At 41.6% G+C, this 12,265-nt stretch overlaps 2 long non-coding RNA genes across 3 annotated transcripts; both read left to right on the forward strand.

Moving 5' to 3' along the window:
* The first annotated feature begins 2,247 nt into the window (after positions 1 to 2,247).
* Positions 2,248 to 5,529, forward strand: LOC134442148 (uncharacterized). 2 transcript variants are annotated; one of them, XR_010033321.1, is made up of 4 exons: positions 2,248 to 2,319; positions 2,566 to 2,621; positions 3,826 to 5,011; positions 5,325 to 5,529. It is a non-coding gene; the product is annotated as an uncharacterized LOC134442148 (long non-coding RNA). The 2 variants fall into 2 exon arrangements; XR_010033320.1 differs by lacking the exon at positions 5,325 to 5,529 and having other exon boundaries at positions 3,826 to 5,287.
* A 447-nt stretch (positions 5,530 to 5,976) lies between these two features.
* LOC134442147 (uncharacterized) lies at positions 5,977 to 8,651 on the forward strand. The gene is made up of 3 exons (XR_010033319.1): positions 5,977 to 6,225; positions 7,159 to 7,250; positions 8,571 to 8,651. It is a non-coding gene; the product is annotated as an uncharacterized LOC134442147 (long non-coding RNA).
* The last annotated feature ends 3,614 nt before the right edge of the window (positions 8,652 to 12,265 follow it).

Here is a 12,265-nt window from a genome sequence, read left to right on the forward strand (position 1 = left end):
TTTTGAAAATATATAGGCCTACGCAGTGAGAATTTGCCTGGCACTAACCCCATTTTTGGGCCCTTGGCACAGATAAACACAGATTTTCCATACAATGCTGACCCAAGAAACGACATGAAGTGGTTGTTTTTTTTTACTTTTGGCAACACTTGCACAGCATTTCTGGACAAAATAAGCAATAAATGACCTAAAATGTGTCCAAAAAAATCACCACCCTCTCATTGTTTCCAATGTTATTGTGTGCTTTTTTTACCACCTCTTAATTTATCATGTACCGAATCAATTTGGTTATTGTATTGGGTATTAATCTGAAACAGAATCTCACTTTAGTGAATCTTTTGCATCAAACCTGAAAAGCCAAAATAGAGTAGGCCTATAAAGTGGACTTACACTGATTAAATTCTTAGTTTGAACGAATGAAAAGACGGTTGATTTTCAACACATTTTAGGCTGTTTTGTCCAGGAATTCAGTTTAAATGTGGTCAAATGTCAAAACCAACCACTCCATTTCATTTCTTGGGTCAATATTGTGTGGAAAAATGTACTTATTTGTGTCTGCATGCCTTTTACCTCCAAAGTTATTCCTCATTCTGACAGTTTTATCATTTTCCAGGTTCCAGTCTAGGGCATTAAAGGGTTAAAAATGTAAACTTTGGGGTATAATTTCAGCTTAATACCATTAAAATAATCAAATCCATACCTTATTCTGTGTATTGTCATCCTTTAAATGAGAAATAAAGAGCAAGAGGTGAAAACGGATGCAATAAAGCGTGAAAATATGACTGAATTTCTACACTTTTAAAGCCATTTATTTGCCCTTTTTTGACCAAAAGAGCAGTTTAAATGTGGTCAAATGTCCAAAACAACCACTCAATTGTATTCACTGGGTCACTATTGTATGGACAAATGTGTTAATTTGTCTCTGTATGTAATTTACTTCAGAAGTTATGGCCCCTTCTGCAACCTTTTTTCTGGGTTCCAGTCTAGGGCATTAAGTAAGGGTTAAAAATGGTAAACCTTTGGGGTATTGGAGGTTTATTTCAGCTTAATACCAATAGAATAATCAAACCCAGACCAATATACACTATATTGTCATACTGTAAATGAGAAATGAAGAGCACAGTGGTATATAACGGACACCACGTGGAAATATGATTAAAAAAAATGAACCATTTTCTACACATTTGCAGGAGCTATGTTTTGATGCGTTTTTTGGCCGTTTGACCACAAACGGGGGTTGCAAATGTGGAGCTAAATGTCCAAAAATACCCCCTCAATTGAATTCACTGGGTCAGTAATGTAAAGTTTTGCGGAAAAGAATGTTTTCATTTGTCTCGTGTATGTAGTTTACTTCAGAAGTGATGACCCATTTTTTATCGGCATCCTTTCACCCCCATCAATCTGCAGTGTTTTCCAATTTTTTACATAGGCCCATTCTTTGTGCACCCAAACTTTTTGACGGGGTGTCACGGAAACATTCCCAAGTGGATTTGGCCCGTGGATAAATTGTGAGGTGTGTCCAGACACCTGTAAGAACACATGGTAAAAAAATCTATTGGTAAGAAATTAGTTCACAGATTCCCCAAAATATCCTAAATATCTTTCCCTAACTAAATACATGTATTTACAAGTAGTAGCTCCACTTCAAATGCTTACTGTACATGATGAGCTGCTGACAATACTTATAAATATATAACAAATATAAGTAAAAGAATGCAAGCATACATGTACAAATATAAGCATAAACTTACATGTAGAGAGCAGAGAGAGGGTCCGAGGCACTGTGAAGTAAAGTTAAAAGTCCTTTATTTTTCTGAGTGGAACATCATTTCGCGTGCAACCTTCAGGGTTAATTCACGTCCCCTCGAAACTCGTCGGCTCGATGTCCCACTCAGGGGAAAAAAGTACTTTTAACTTAACTTCAGAGTGCCTCGGACCCTCTCTCTGCCCTCCACATGTAATTCCTCTGGACACCGATGAGCACCCACAGATGCAACTCTACCTCTCTCTCTACACGGATGAACTTCAATGTGTTTGAAAATGTATCCACGTACTGTATTGACCAGGACTCCCTGGCAGAAGAGACTGTAGTCTCAATGGGACAATCCTGGCTAAATAAAGGATAAATAAATATTATAGATGTAGAAGTGTGGTGTTGGGCAGTGTGAAAGTCAGTGAGACTTGGCTGTATAGTTGTATTGTGTATTGACAATATCATTTGTCCTTGTGTGTGTGTGTGTGTGTCCAGTGTGTTTGCAGGACAGCGCGCTAGCCTTTTGGAAGCACGGACTAGGAGGAAGAAGCCTGTGCAAGAATGAGGTAGTGTTTGATTGAAACTTTACTCTGGCTAAAACCACACATTTAATGAATGCCTGTCAACACACAGGGGGGATTCCTAGCAACACTGTTTACACTTCCTGATCCAGACAGACTGTGTCTTACAATGGTTGCTGTTAAAGACTGCTGCCAAGAATGATTGATCTTTTTCCAAATGCAACTCGTATGTATATCTTCACCTATTCAGGCCACTTGAGATTAAAGATACTATATGTGTTTATGTCACAGGTGACCCAGGAGATAACAGACAAGAGCCGTGTATTCAAGGTCTTGGGGACAAGCAGGTATGAGAGTCAATCTTCAATCTCTATTGGCATAATGGTGTAATCAAGTCATCAGCCTTGTAGTTTGTGTTCCACTTACAATGAGCATTTACCCCCTAAAAATGTTATGCTGTCGCTGTAGATTCATTTGGCTCCTGTAAATCACCAGTTTGTTGAAACTGGCTCCAGATTTTGTTACAATGGAATCTCCATATAATATCAGTCCAAAGTAATTGGCAGTAGTCGTGATGTACAATCGCGGCAGGAGCCATACTGATTTGAGTCATTTAATTTGTTCCATTGTTGACGCAACCAGGACTGAATCAAACATATTTGATATTATCAGAGCTAGTCCGTTCCATTACTGTAGAAGTTGATGCAGTTACTCCCAGAGGACGTCAGTTTATTACGTGAGTCAGTTCTAGAATTGCATCAGATCCAATCTGTAGGTGTGGTTCATTCAGTCTCAATCCAAAAGTAAAACGCTGATAATCGGTAGGTCTGTAGCCAGCTTTAATGTTTATTTTTAAACCTAATAGTCGATCTCTCACCTGCTGGGGAGTATTCCAAGAACCTGGCTAAATAGTGAACCAGGTTTCGTTAGCCTTTAGGTAGTGGTAAATCATCTAATAGAAGAGCCTGAAGTCCTCATTTTCTTAACTAAATGACACCTGTGGGCTATCACTTAACCTTGTTCTTGGAATAGGACCCAGGTCAATAATGGGATTGCTTTTTAATCTTTCCATATGTAATCATTCAATGTATGGCATGCCTTCCTTACTTTCCTTAGTATATACGTAATAGCATACTGCATCTCTAAAGTATCATTCATGAGTATTCATGAGGGATTCATGAGTATGTGCATAATGCTGAATATGTGTATAATGTTTTGATCTGTCTTGCGATGTTGCACTCTGTGTGTTTTGTGTAGGGTAGGCTGCTTGACACCTTAATTTCCCTTTCGGATTAACTAATTCTCCTCTGTTCTACTCACTCTGTAAACATATGTTAACACCAATAATACCTCTTTTTTTATATATGTTCTCTATATGTCTCCTGTTGTCCAGTCTTTCACTTAAATGTCTGTTGTATGTCTTATTGTCTATGTCTGCACGGGAAAGTCAGAAACGTAATTCCAATTCTTGGTATGACCAGTGCATGTAAAGTAATTACTAATAAACCTAATCAAGTCAATAAACCTGACCTGCCTTTGCCCCCACCACAGGGACATCATCCTGCAGAGTACGCCCACAGAGGACCCCTCTGCAGCCAGCAACCTCTACATCCTCACTGGCCATGAGAGCAGCTATTGAGGAAGACAGACAGCAAGGGAAGCCAGTGGACAAAACGCTAACAGAGCAAGATGGAGCCCTAACCACGTGGCGTAACGTTTGACTCAGATCTGGCCTGGGTGACTAGTCGTCAGCCTCCAGCCTCCATGTTGTCTGAGACGTGGATGGGGATGGATGAGCACAGTACAGCACACAGTGTACCCCACAAACAGCCTCTCTGCTGGGGGTGTACAGCAGGCAGCGATCACATTCTCCTCAGAGTAACACAGTGTAGCTGAGAGCCCCCTCAGCGAGCCCCCAAGTTGGTCTTCGGAGGAGCTCCCAGTGTGTGGGTCTATGCTCAGCGGTGTGTTGAGCCGACCGGGGAGTGTGGCTTAACCTGACACTGTATTCCCCCCCCTCTCGTTTCTATACAATGCCCCTCTGTGGGGCTTAAAGGGCAGCTTGTGAGGTGGCGTGACATGAGGCCTTGAAGAGGCGCTAGAGGAAGGTGTGGTGCTGGACAACACCCTACCTGGACATGACCAAGAGACGAGCCAGCAAACACACTCAAGACCGGGACACTGTTGGGGAAAGTTGCGAAGAAGTGTGTACTCAGCTCTTGGGATTTTCCTACTTCTTTTTCTTTCAATGGTTTGCCAGTGGGGGAAAAAAACCCTCCTGGCTAATGTTGCACTCAGGCAAGCCGAGCGTAAAATCTGGAGTGAACTATCGCTGGTTATACACACCGAGCCCCCGAGCCCAGCTCAGCCACGGCGTGACCATCAGTCATCCGATCTTTCATCAGCCCATGCCAAAGTGTCACCAGCATATCTCTCTCCCCCAACTCGCCGCCAGTAATGGAGGAAAGAGTTGGCATGGGAGTAAGACCAGCATTACAGTACACTAACCATAAAACAATATCACGCTTGCTCCAGTGACTCCCACACACCATATTTATGAGCTCTGCGATTATTTTCCAGGGCTATCTCTGGAAAGGTGTGAGAACCCCGGGCATGGGTCACGATGAACATGCCGGTGGCTCCAATAAAAGTGACTACTGCTCATACCTCGAATGCTGGAAGGCCGCGAGGGTGGACGGCCGAGAATGTTGGATGATGAAGTAGCAGAGTGTTTTAGGTGTGTGTGTGTGTGTGTGTGTGTGTGTGTGCGTGTGCGTGTGCGTGTGCGTGTGCGTGTGCGCGTGCGCGTGCGCGTGCGCATGCGTACGTTTTGGGAGGTGTGTGCGCGTGTGTGTGTGTCAGAGAGAGAGAGAGGGCAGGGAAGGGAGGAGGGATTTTCCTCTGTTTGCACTGTGAGCTCATTTGTCATGGGGTAGACCGGCCAGCTAGCCACCTATGACATCACTCCTTACTTTGGGAAAGGGGGTGTGGGGGGATACAACATTCCCTTTGTTTAAAAGGGGTCTCTTTGGTCTCTTGTCTCTTTTTAGACCGTCACGTGAGCCAGCAAGAGTTTGGAATCATTCAGAGGTAGCGTGAAGGAAGAAACTCACGCCGAACAACTGTGGGATTCATTGACATCGAACAAGTACAGGCTTTCAAAAAGGCTGTAAAACTGAGACCTAGAATACACATGGAAACTGCTTTAGAATGTGTTGGGTTAATGCTGCTGAATAAATGTCAGTGTTCCAAGAATGTTTTTGTGGCTTATTTTGTGATATTTATAAATTCACGTGATTTTTCTCCCTACTTGTTCTTCCCTTCTTTATATTTTTATTCACCATTGGAACTCATGTGGGCTCACTGAACACTGGACAGTAGGGGGCATCGTAAACAACAAAAAGACCATAGAAACTCTAGGTGAAGTGCCAATGTTTACAGTCTATGAATGGTATTACAGTAGCCTGACAATTTTACAGAAAGTGACATTGACATCATTCACCCCATATGTTTATCCTTTGGTCACTATGTGTTTGTTTTTCATTAATATGACATTAATTTCATTAAATGACAATGGTTTGTAGTGTGTGTGTTTTACGGCAATTTGAAGAATATGGATGTCTAATAGTGAAATGCTGATTGCTGAACATAGTGTTATGGACCTGCTGCCATATCTTTGTGTAGCAGGCACCAGGAGTAGTGTCTCGCTGCGGCCCGCGGGAAGGCGTGGCTATGACATCAGTCCCCGCCCATCAGGCACAGGTGCATTCTGGGATTGCTTAGCCCGATTGATGCCAGAACACAGGTCTGTGTGCCAGAAACGGTCATAGAAATAATCCCGTGGGTGAAATTCCGCCAAAATCGGATGATGGGGAGTGAAAGTGAAGAGAAAACATGCCACTCCGAGGATACCAATCTTCACGTTTTGTTTCATGAGGAAAATGACTAAAGGTGAGCGTTACGTTACAGTTATTTTCAGGGACAACAATGATGGCTCCTACCTAATTTAACTGCACATTGCTAAATTTAGCCAGACGCAGGCCACGTTCAATACCGGTATTTCTGATTAATAATGATGTACTTCGTGTCATTTGTGTTGTATTTCTCTCATTTGGCAACATCAAACTATATATTACAAATTTGTCAAATATATGGGAAGTATACTTTATGGGCTTCGCTGGCGCTAAGGATAACTGAGTGGCAATCATTTAGCCACTTAGCAACCATGTGGTGCAGATCCACTCGTAAACAAGGGATGCAGCAAGGTGAATACGACGTGACCATTGCTGGTTCTCAAATGGTGCACTTCTGCACTTCATTGTTTATTGTTCAGTGCATATGGCGTATTAATTGCGCACTGAAAGATAGTGCCAAAAGAGAACAGGCGCACCATCTGAGACACATAGCTCACGTGAGCTCAGAGGGCGCTACTAGTAGCCAACGCAGTCAGACAGAATTAGTAACCATGCCAGAACTTCCACTGAGCTCTATCCTCCTTATTAAAAACATGTTTGGCTGTTGTTATAGAGTTGGGAAGGGCTATTTTGACTTGCACTGTAGACCTCCTGACTAGAATAGCCATGCGTTTGGTGTAGTAGCTTGCACAGACTAGCAGATGGCAAGGAAGAGAGGCAAGAATGCCCTCCCATTTGTTTTTGTTTCAGATAAACTGATATCATAAAATAACTGAACAATTCAAAGAACATGACTGGCTATAGTTAGTTGTGTGCCTAGTGTCAAAGTGGATATGGATTGTTTTGTATGCTTCTTTCATAAAAGGTAGAAAAGATGAAAGTGGACGAGTACTGTACAATAGACCAATTCTGTGCACATTTTTGAAATGGATTTGTTTTTCGTTTTTTTTCCCCCTCTACATCCTACCAGGTTTCTTACAACAGATGGACCCAAGGGCCTGGATGACGGAAAACTCCAGAGAAGGGACCTTGAATTTCTCTCCATTAACCTAATCACACAAGGTTAACATTGCTTTCTCGCAATATTAGTATTTAGGTTTAATGTGTAGTTGCATTGCTCATCAGTTACAATATGAACAATATTAGTCTGACTGGTAGCTTGCAGTGTAGAAATGTCATGATTTGACTGTCATTACGTTTGCATTGATGCAAAGTAGACAATAACTTGACATATTAATATGAATGCATCAGGGAAGAGATGTGTGTGGGAAATACTTTATTCTGATCGCCCAAATCATGAAAACACAACATGTCACAGAAGTGAGTGTACCCCTCACATTTCTGCAGATTTGTAAGAATATCTTTTCAGTGGACAATGTTTCACTTTGAAATTTCACTTTGACACAATGAATAGCAACCTGTATACAACTTGTACATCTGCTTTAATTTGTTGCTCACTCAAAAAAAAATAAAATACAGCCATTAATGTTTTAAACATTTACCCACAACACCAAGATAAACAAATCTGCTACCGGAGTTATCGGACTGTTGCAGAACTGTTAAATCAAGCATGCTATGGGATTTTAACATGGGATGTGCTAATTTTGGTGAGGTACATTTTGTGACATTAATGGCTGTATTTCAAATGATTTTCAGTGAAGCAATGTGGGGTTAGGTGTCCTTACTTAAGGGCACTGCAGTTACGGATAGAGGTGTAAGGGGGGTATTTGAACAACCCTCTGATCTTAAGACCACCTCCCTAACCACTAAGGCATAGGAGAATGTTCAATACATGGTTGTGCAGGCTACTCCTCATGTTCTATTTTTGTTGCTCTCATTTTTATTGTCTGTCTTTTATGCCCCGCAGGATATTGTGCCTGTTTGGGTAAGACAGCTACATGGTTTAACCAACAGGTGGCAGTATGAGACCAGATATACAGTAAAGACAACTGTGACTATTTTCAAGACTTCTGTATGTACTAGTCTAGGGGGAAATTATATGGCACTTAAGAAACAGAAGTGTCATTGGAGTTGTGATGGGCCGGAAAACAAAACATACCCTCTGTTAATGTGATGTAGCAAACGATTATATGAGAGTTAGTATGATATATTGGCTTCGATTTCCCTTTTAATTTCATTACAAAATACTCTTGCACAGTTGACACCCATATCAACGAAAAGAAAAGACTGGAAAAGCATAAAGCTGACCACAGTCCAAAAACTTATTTTGTTCGGCTGCTATTCATTTTTTGTGTGTGTGATTTTGTTTGGCTGCTATTAATTCTTTGCTTTTTTGTACAGGTGGTACATGTGTATAATATATTATGATACGTATTTGTAGTAAATTTCTCTTGTCCTTTGACTGTCTATTTATTACAACAGATGAAGAGCCTCACTTCAGGATCTGTATAGCAGAGGAGGACGTGTAAGCTGTAAGGCGTTAAGTTCTGCCAGGAGGATGAGCTCAAGCTCAAGTTCAAGCCGGTATGAGCCGGATGAGACGGTATTCAGCTCAATTATTCTCTTGCATTAACCAACCAATCACTGTTCTTGTTCTTAGGCACACCCTCTCCCTTGCATTCTCATTCATTTGCCTACAGCCAATAGGAAGCCTGCCCGCTCATTTATAAACCCTCTGTCTATCTCTGCTCTTCCACTGACTAGAGTGCGCAGGTGCCGACGCCCCCACCGCCTCCACTTCAGCCTCCATCGCTGGCCGGTCCTCGTCCCATGAGGAGGCTCTGCGAGGTGTCCCTGCTTTTGACGCCTTGCCACCACAAGGATTGTGAGAACCACCACCTCCAGCCACCGTCACCATTTGGTCCCCGTCCTGGGGGGGTAGGGGGGTAGCCCCCCACCCTCCCCGCCTTACCCATCGGCAGGATATGCGCCCTCTTCATCTGAATTATTCAAAGCAGGCGGGGGCCTACGCCAAAGAGAATCACTACTGCATACTTCAGTGTCTCAATAAATATCTTAAACTTTAATTTGGTCTATCGAGTCTTTCATGGTAGAAGTGGAGCTTCTCCCTATTCCCCCTCCCACAAATCCATGAAAAATGCACTTTTATTGACTGTGGAATTGGACTGTGTAACTATTTTGTACACAAATGTTATATGACCCACTCTTGCACCTTTATTGCTAATCACAGCTCCTTGTCTACCTCTACTGCACTGCCACTTATATGACTGAATACTTAAAGCCCGGCCTCTGGACTGTACAACAAAGCTTTAGTAGTCTATGCGGATTGAACTGTGAATTACTATTGGTCTGGACTCTGTGCCACATGGCTCTGTCTGTAATTCATCTTCTTATTCCTGTATACGTGTAACCCATCCTAGTTTTGTATTGATGACACAGCCTATTGTAAATACTAACCTGATTTGCCGTAGATTGTGTAGTGTTGTACTAGCAGTAGCACTTGTACTATATTATTACTTGATATATATTGCTTTTTTGTATATGGGGGCTGTTTCAAAACTACATCTCACTGGACTTGTATAGTGGCAGTGTTAATTTTGCTGCAAATCTGTGCTGCTATGAGTGAAATGGTCACAAAGAACATTTTGTCTCAGGACTGTTTTAGTGTGCTTCCATTCCATGTTCCATTATTTTGCAAACTTACAGTATTCCTTTTGGACAATTAAACGAAATATCAAGTTTATAGTTACAACAGATATGTAGTTTGATATAGTTACATCGCGGCTCATTGAAATTGTGCTGCCTATTGCCAAATTTCATCTTGAATATTTATTTGATCTTGAACACTGCTATGTAATAGACTAATATAACTAATAAATTAATAGTATGGCCTACAGTAAGATTTGCAGATAAAGATAGGCATCTTTGCATCATAAATGTAGCCTACATACATTATTTATTATACACTATCATAAATTTACATCACTAGTCTATCTGGAAAGTCGAATTGGCAGACGTGGGGAAGATCCATCTTTTCGTGTATTGAAAGTGCATTTTTTCCTAGTCATAATGAACTGAAGAATTTGATGGTGGTGGTAAGTGAAAAAGGGAACCTTTGTAAAAGGAAAGCATAAATTATTGAAATGAATTACTAAGAATATAACAGACTGCGCCTTTAAAATATTTTTGTAACAATTAATTGGGTAGGCCTAATGGTGTAAAAGATGTTTGTGATGGGGAAGAAAATATGCCATTGGTAGCTAACCATAATTTTAAATTTCTTTACAAATGCTGACATAGCCTAAAATGTCATACTGGATTAAGTTTCCTTTTATTAAAACTAGTCATACGTTAAATGCGTGCAAAGTTGTGTGATGCTTTAACAAGTGCTTAATAAAAGCACAAAAATGTGATATCAGCTGTGATTTCAGAGTGGTTTTAGCGATCAAAATCAGAAATATTCTAGTAAGAGGAGATAGAACAGGTACATAGAAATTAACGGTGAAGATTCGTAACGCAAATATGGCGTCTACCCGCACATCTCCCGCCTTCCTGGTAACAAGAGCCAATGTGCCTGCTGAGCTGCGTTGCCAGTGATCCAATCATCTGGCTGCATCGGCGCACGCGAAATTATGCACATGCTCAGTTTTGAAAAGCCGTTGCTCTCGTGCCGTTATGGAACTACTGCGCCTGCGCTCTGTCAAAAAAACCGTGAGAAAAGTGGCTCAAAAAGCTTTATTTTGACTCGTATGACACAACCAAGTAGTCTAGATTGATCAGTTTTTCACGGTCGTTTCAACCATATGGTTTTCACAACCGCTGGGTTCCCCTCCGTCCTATACTCAGTTTCCCCATTCATTTTTCCCATTGACTCTCAGATCTGGTCTACTTAATCGCGAAATAGCACCCCGGAGGCGTCACCAAGATGGCCGCCATATGTCCCCTCTCATTCTAGAATCTCTCTGTAAAAATGTCTATGATACTGCCCTTCTCTTGGATGTGCGTGCGGGCTTGATAACGAATGAATGTAGTCAGAGAAAGAAGTTTAGCCACAGACCTCTATGTGTTGCGCGATCAAAATGCATACAATCCCAGAATGCACCTGTGACTGATGGGCGGGGACTGATGTCATGGCCACGCCTTCCCGCGGGTCGCAGCGAGAGGGCTGTCAATTAGTATGTTGTGGTCTATCGTGTCAAAGGCGGCACTGAGGTCGAGGAGGATAAGTGCTGAAACTTTGTTTGCGGCAGTGTTGAGCCTAAGATCACTTATTATTTTGGTTAGTGCTGTTTCGGTGCTATGGTTGGCTCTAAAGCCTGATTGGAATTTTTCCAAGATATCATTCCCAGCCAGATGTTGATTAAGCTGTTTAAATACAACTTTTTCTAGTACCTTGCTTATAAAGGGGAGGTTTGATATAGGTCTGTAGTTGTTTAAAGAATTCTGATCTAAATTTGTCTTTTTTAGGAGTGGCTTTACCATGGCTGTTTTGAATGAGCTTGGAAAAATGCCTGTAAGCATAGAGGTGTTAACAATTTGCAGTAAAGGTGCTGCTAAGCAACCAAGTACGTTTTTTAGCAGATATGTGGGGATCGCGTCAAGGCTGCAGGTAGACTGCTTACTTTCCCTGACTATTTTACAGAGGTCGTCCTCTGTAATTGGACAAAACTTTTGGAAGCTCTCAGGTCTCCTAGGGGGGTTTAACCCTCCCCTCGGTGTATTACCAAAGATTCTCTATTCTGATTTAAACCGTCTCTGTTATTACTTCCTGTTGGTTTAGGATGTATTTCCTGTTTTAGTACTGTATTCCTTAATGTATGCATCACATGACTCTATGAAATAAACTGTGCGCATGACCACCAATTGCATATGGCAGCAGATCCGTAGGTCTGCTTGTATAGTAGCACGTACTGTATGTTCAGCAATAAGTTCCTACAATAATATTAATAAATATAGGTACGTACCTAGTGTTTTGGGAATCGTACGGTATGTGGGGTGTGCTGTGGCATACTGCGCTAACCCACCATTCCCATATTGTGTCATTTATTAACTGTATCTCATCTGTCTCCCACTGAATTCCTGTCACCATGTTCAACTGCCCTGTGAATCAAAGTCAAAAAGTATAAAAAGGAATCGTACAATTTTGGGGGGAAAGG

Source organism: Engraulis encrasicolus, unplaced genomic scaffold, assembly GCF_034702125.1.
Source record: "Engraulis encrasicolus isolate BLACKSEA-1 unplaced genomic scaffold, IST_EnEncr_1.0 scaffold_1210_np1212, whole genome shotgun sequence".
NCBI lineage: Eukaryota > Metazoa > Chordata > Actinopteri > Clupeiformes > Engraulidae > Engraulis > Engraulis encrasicolus.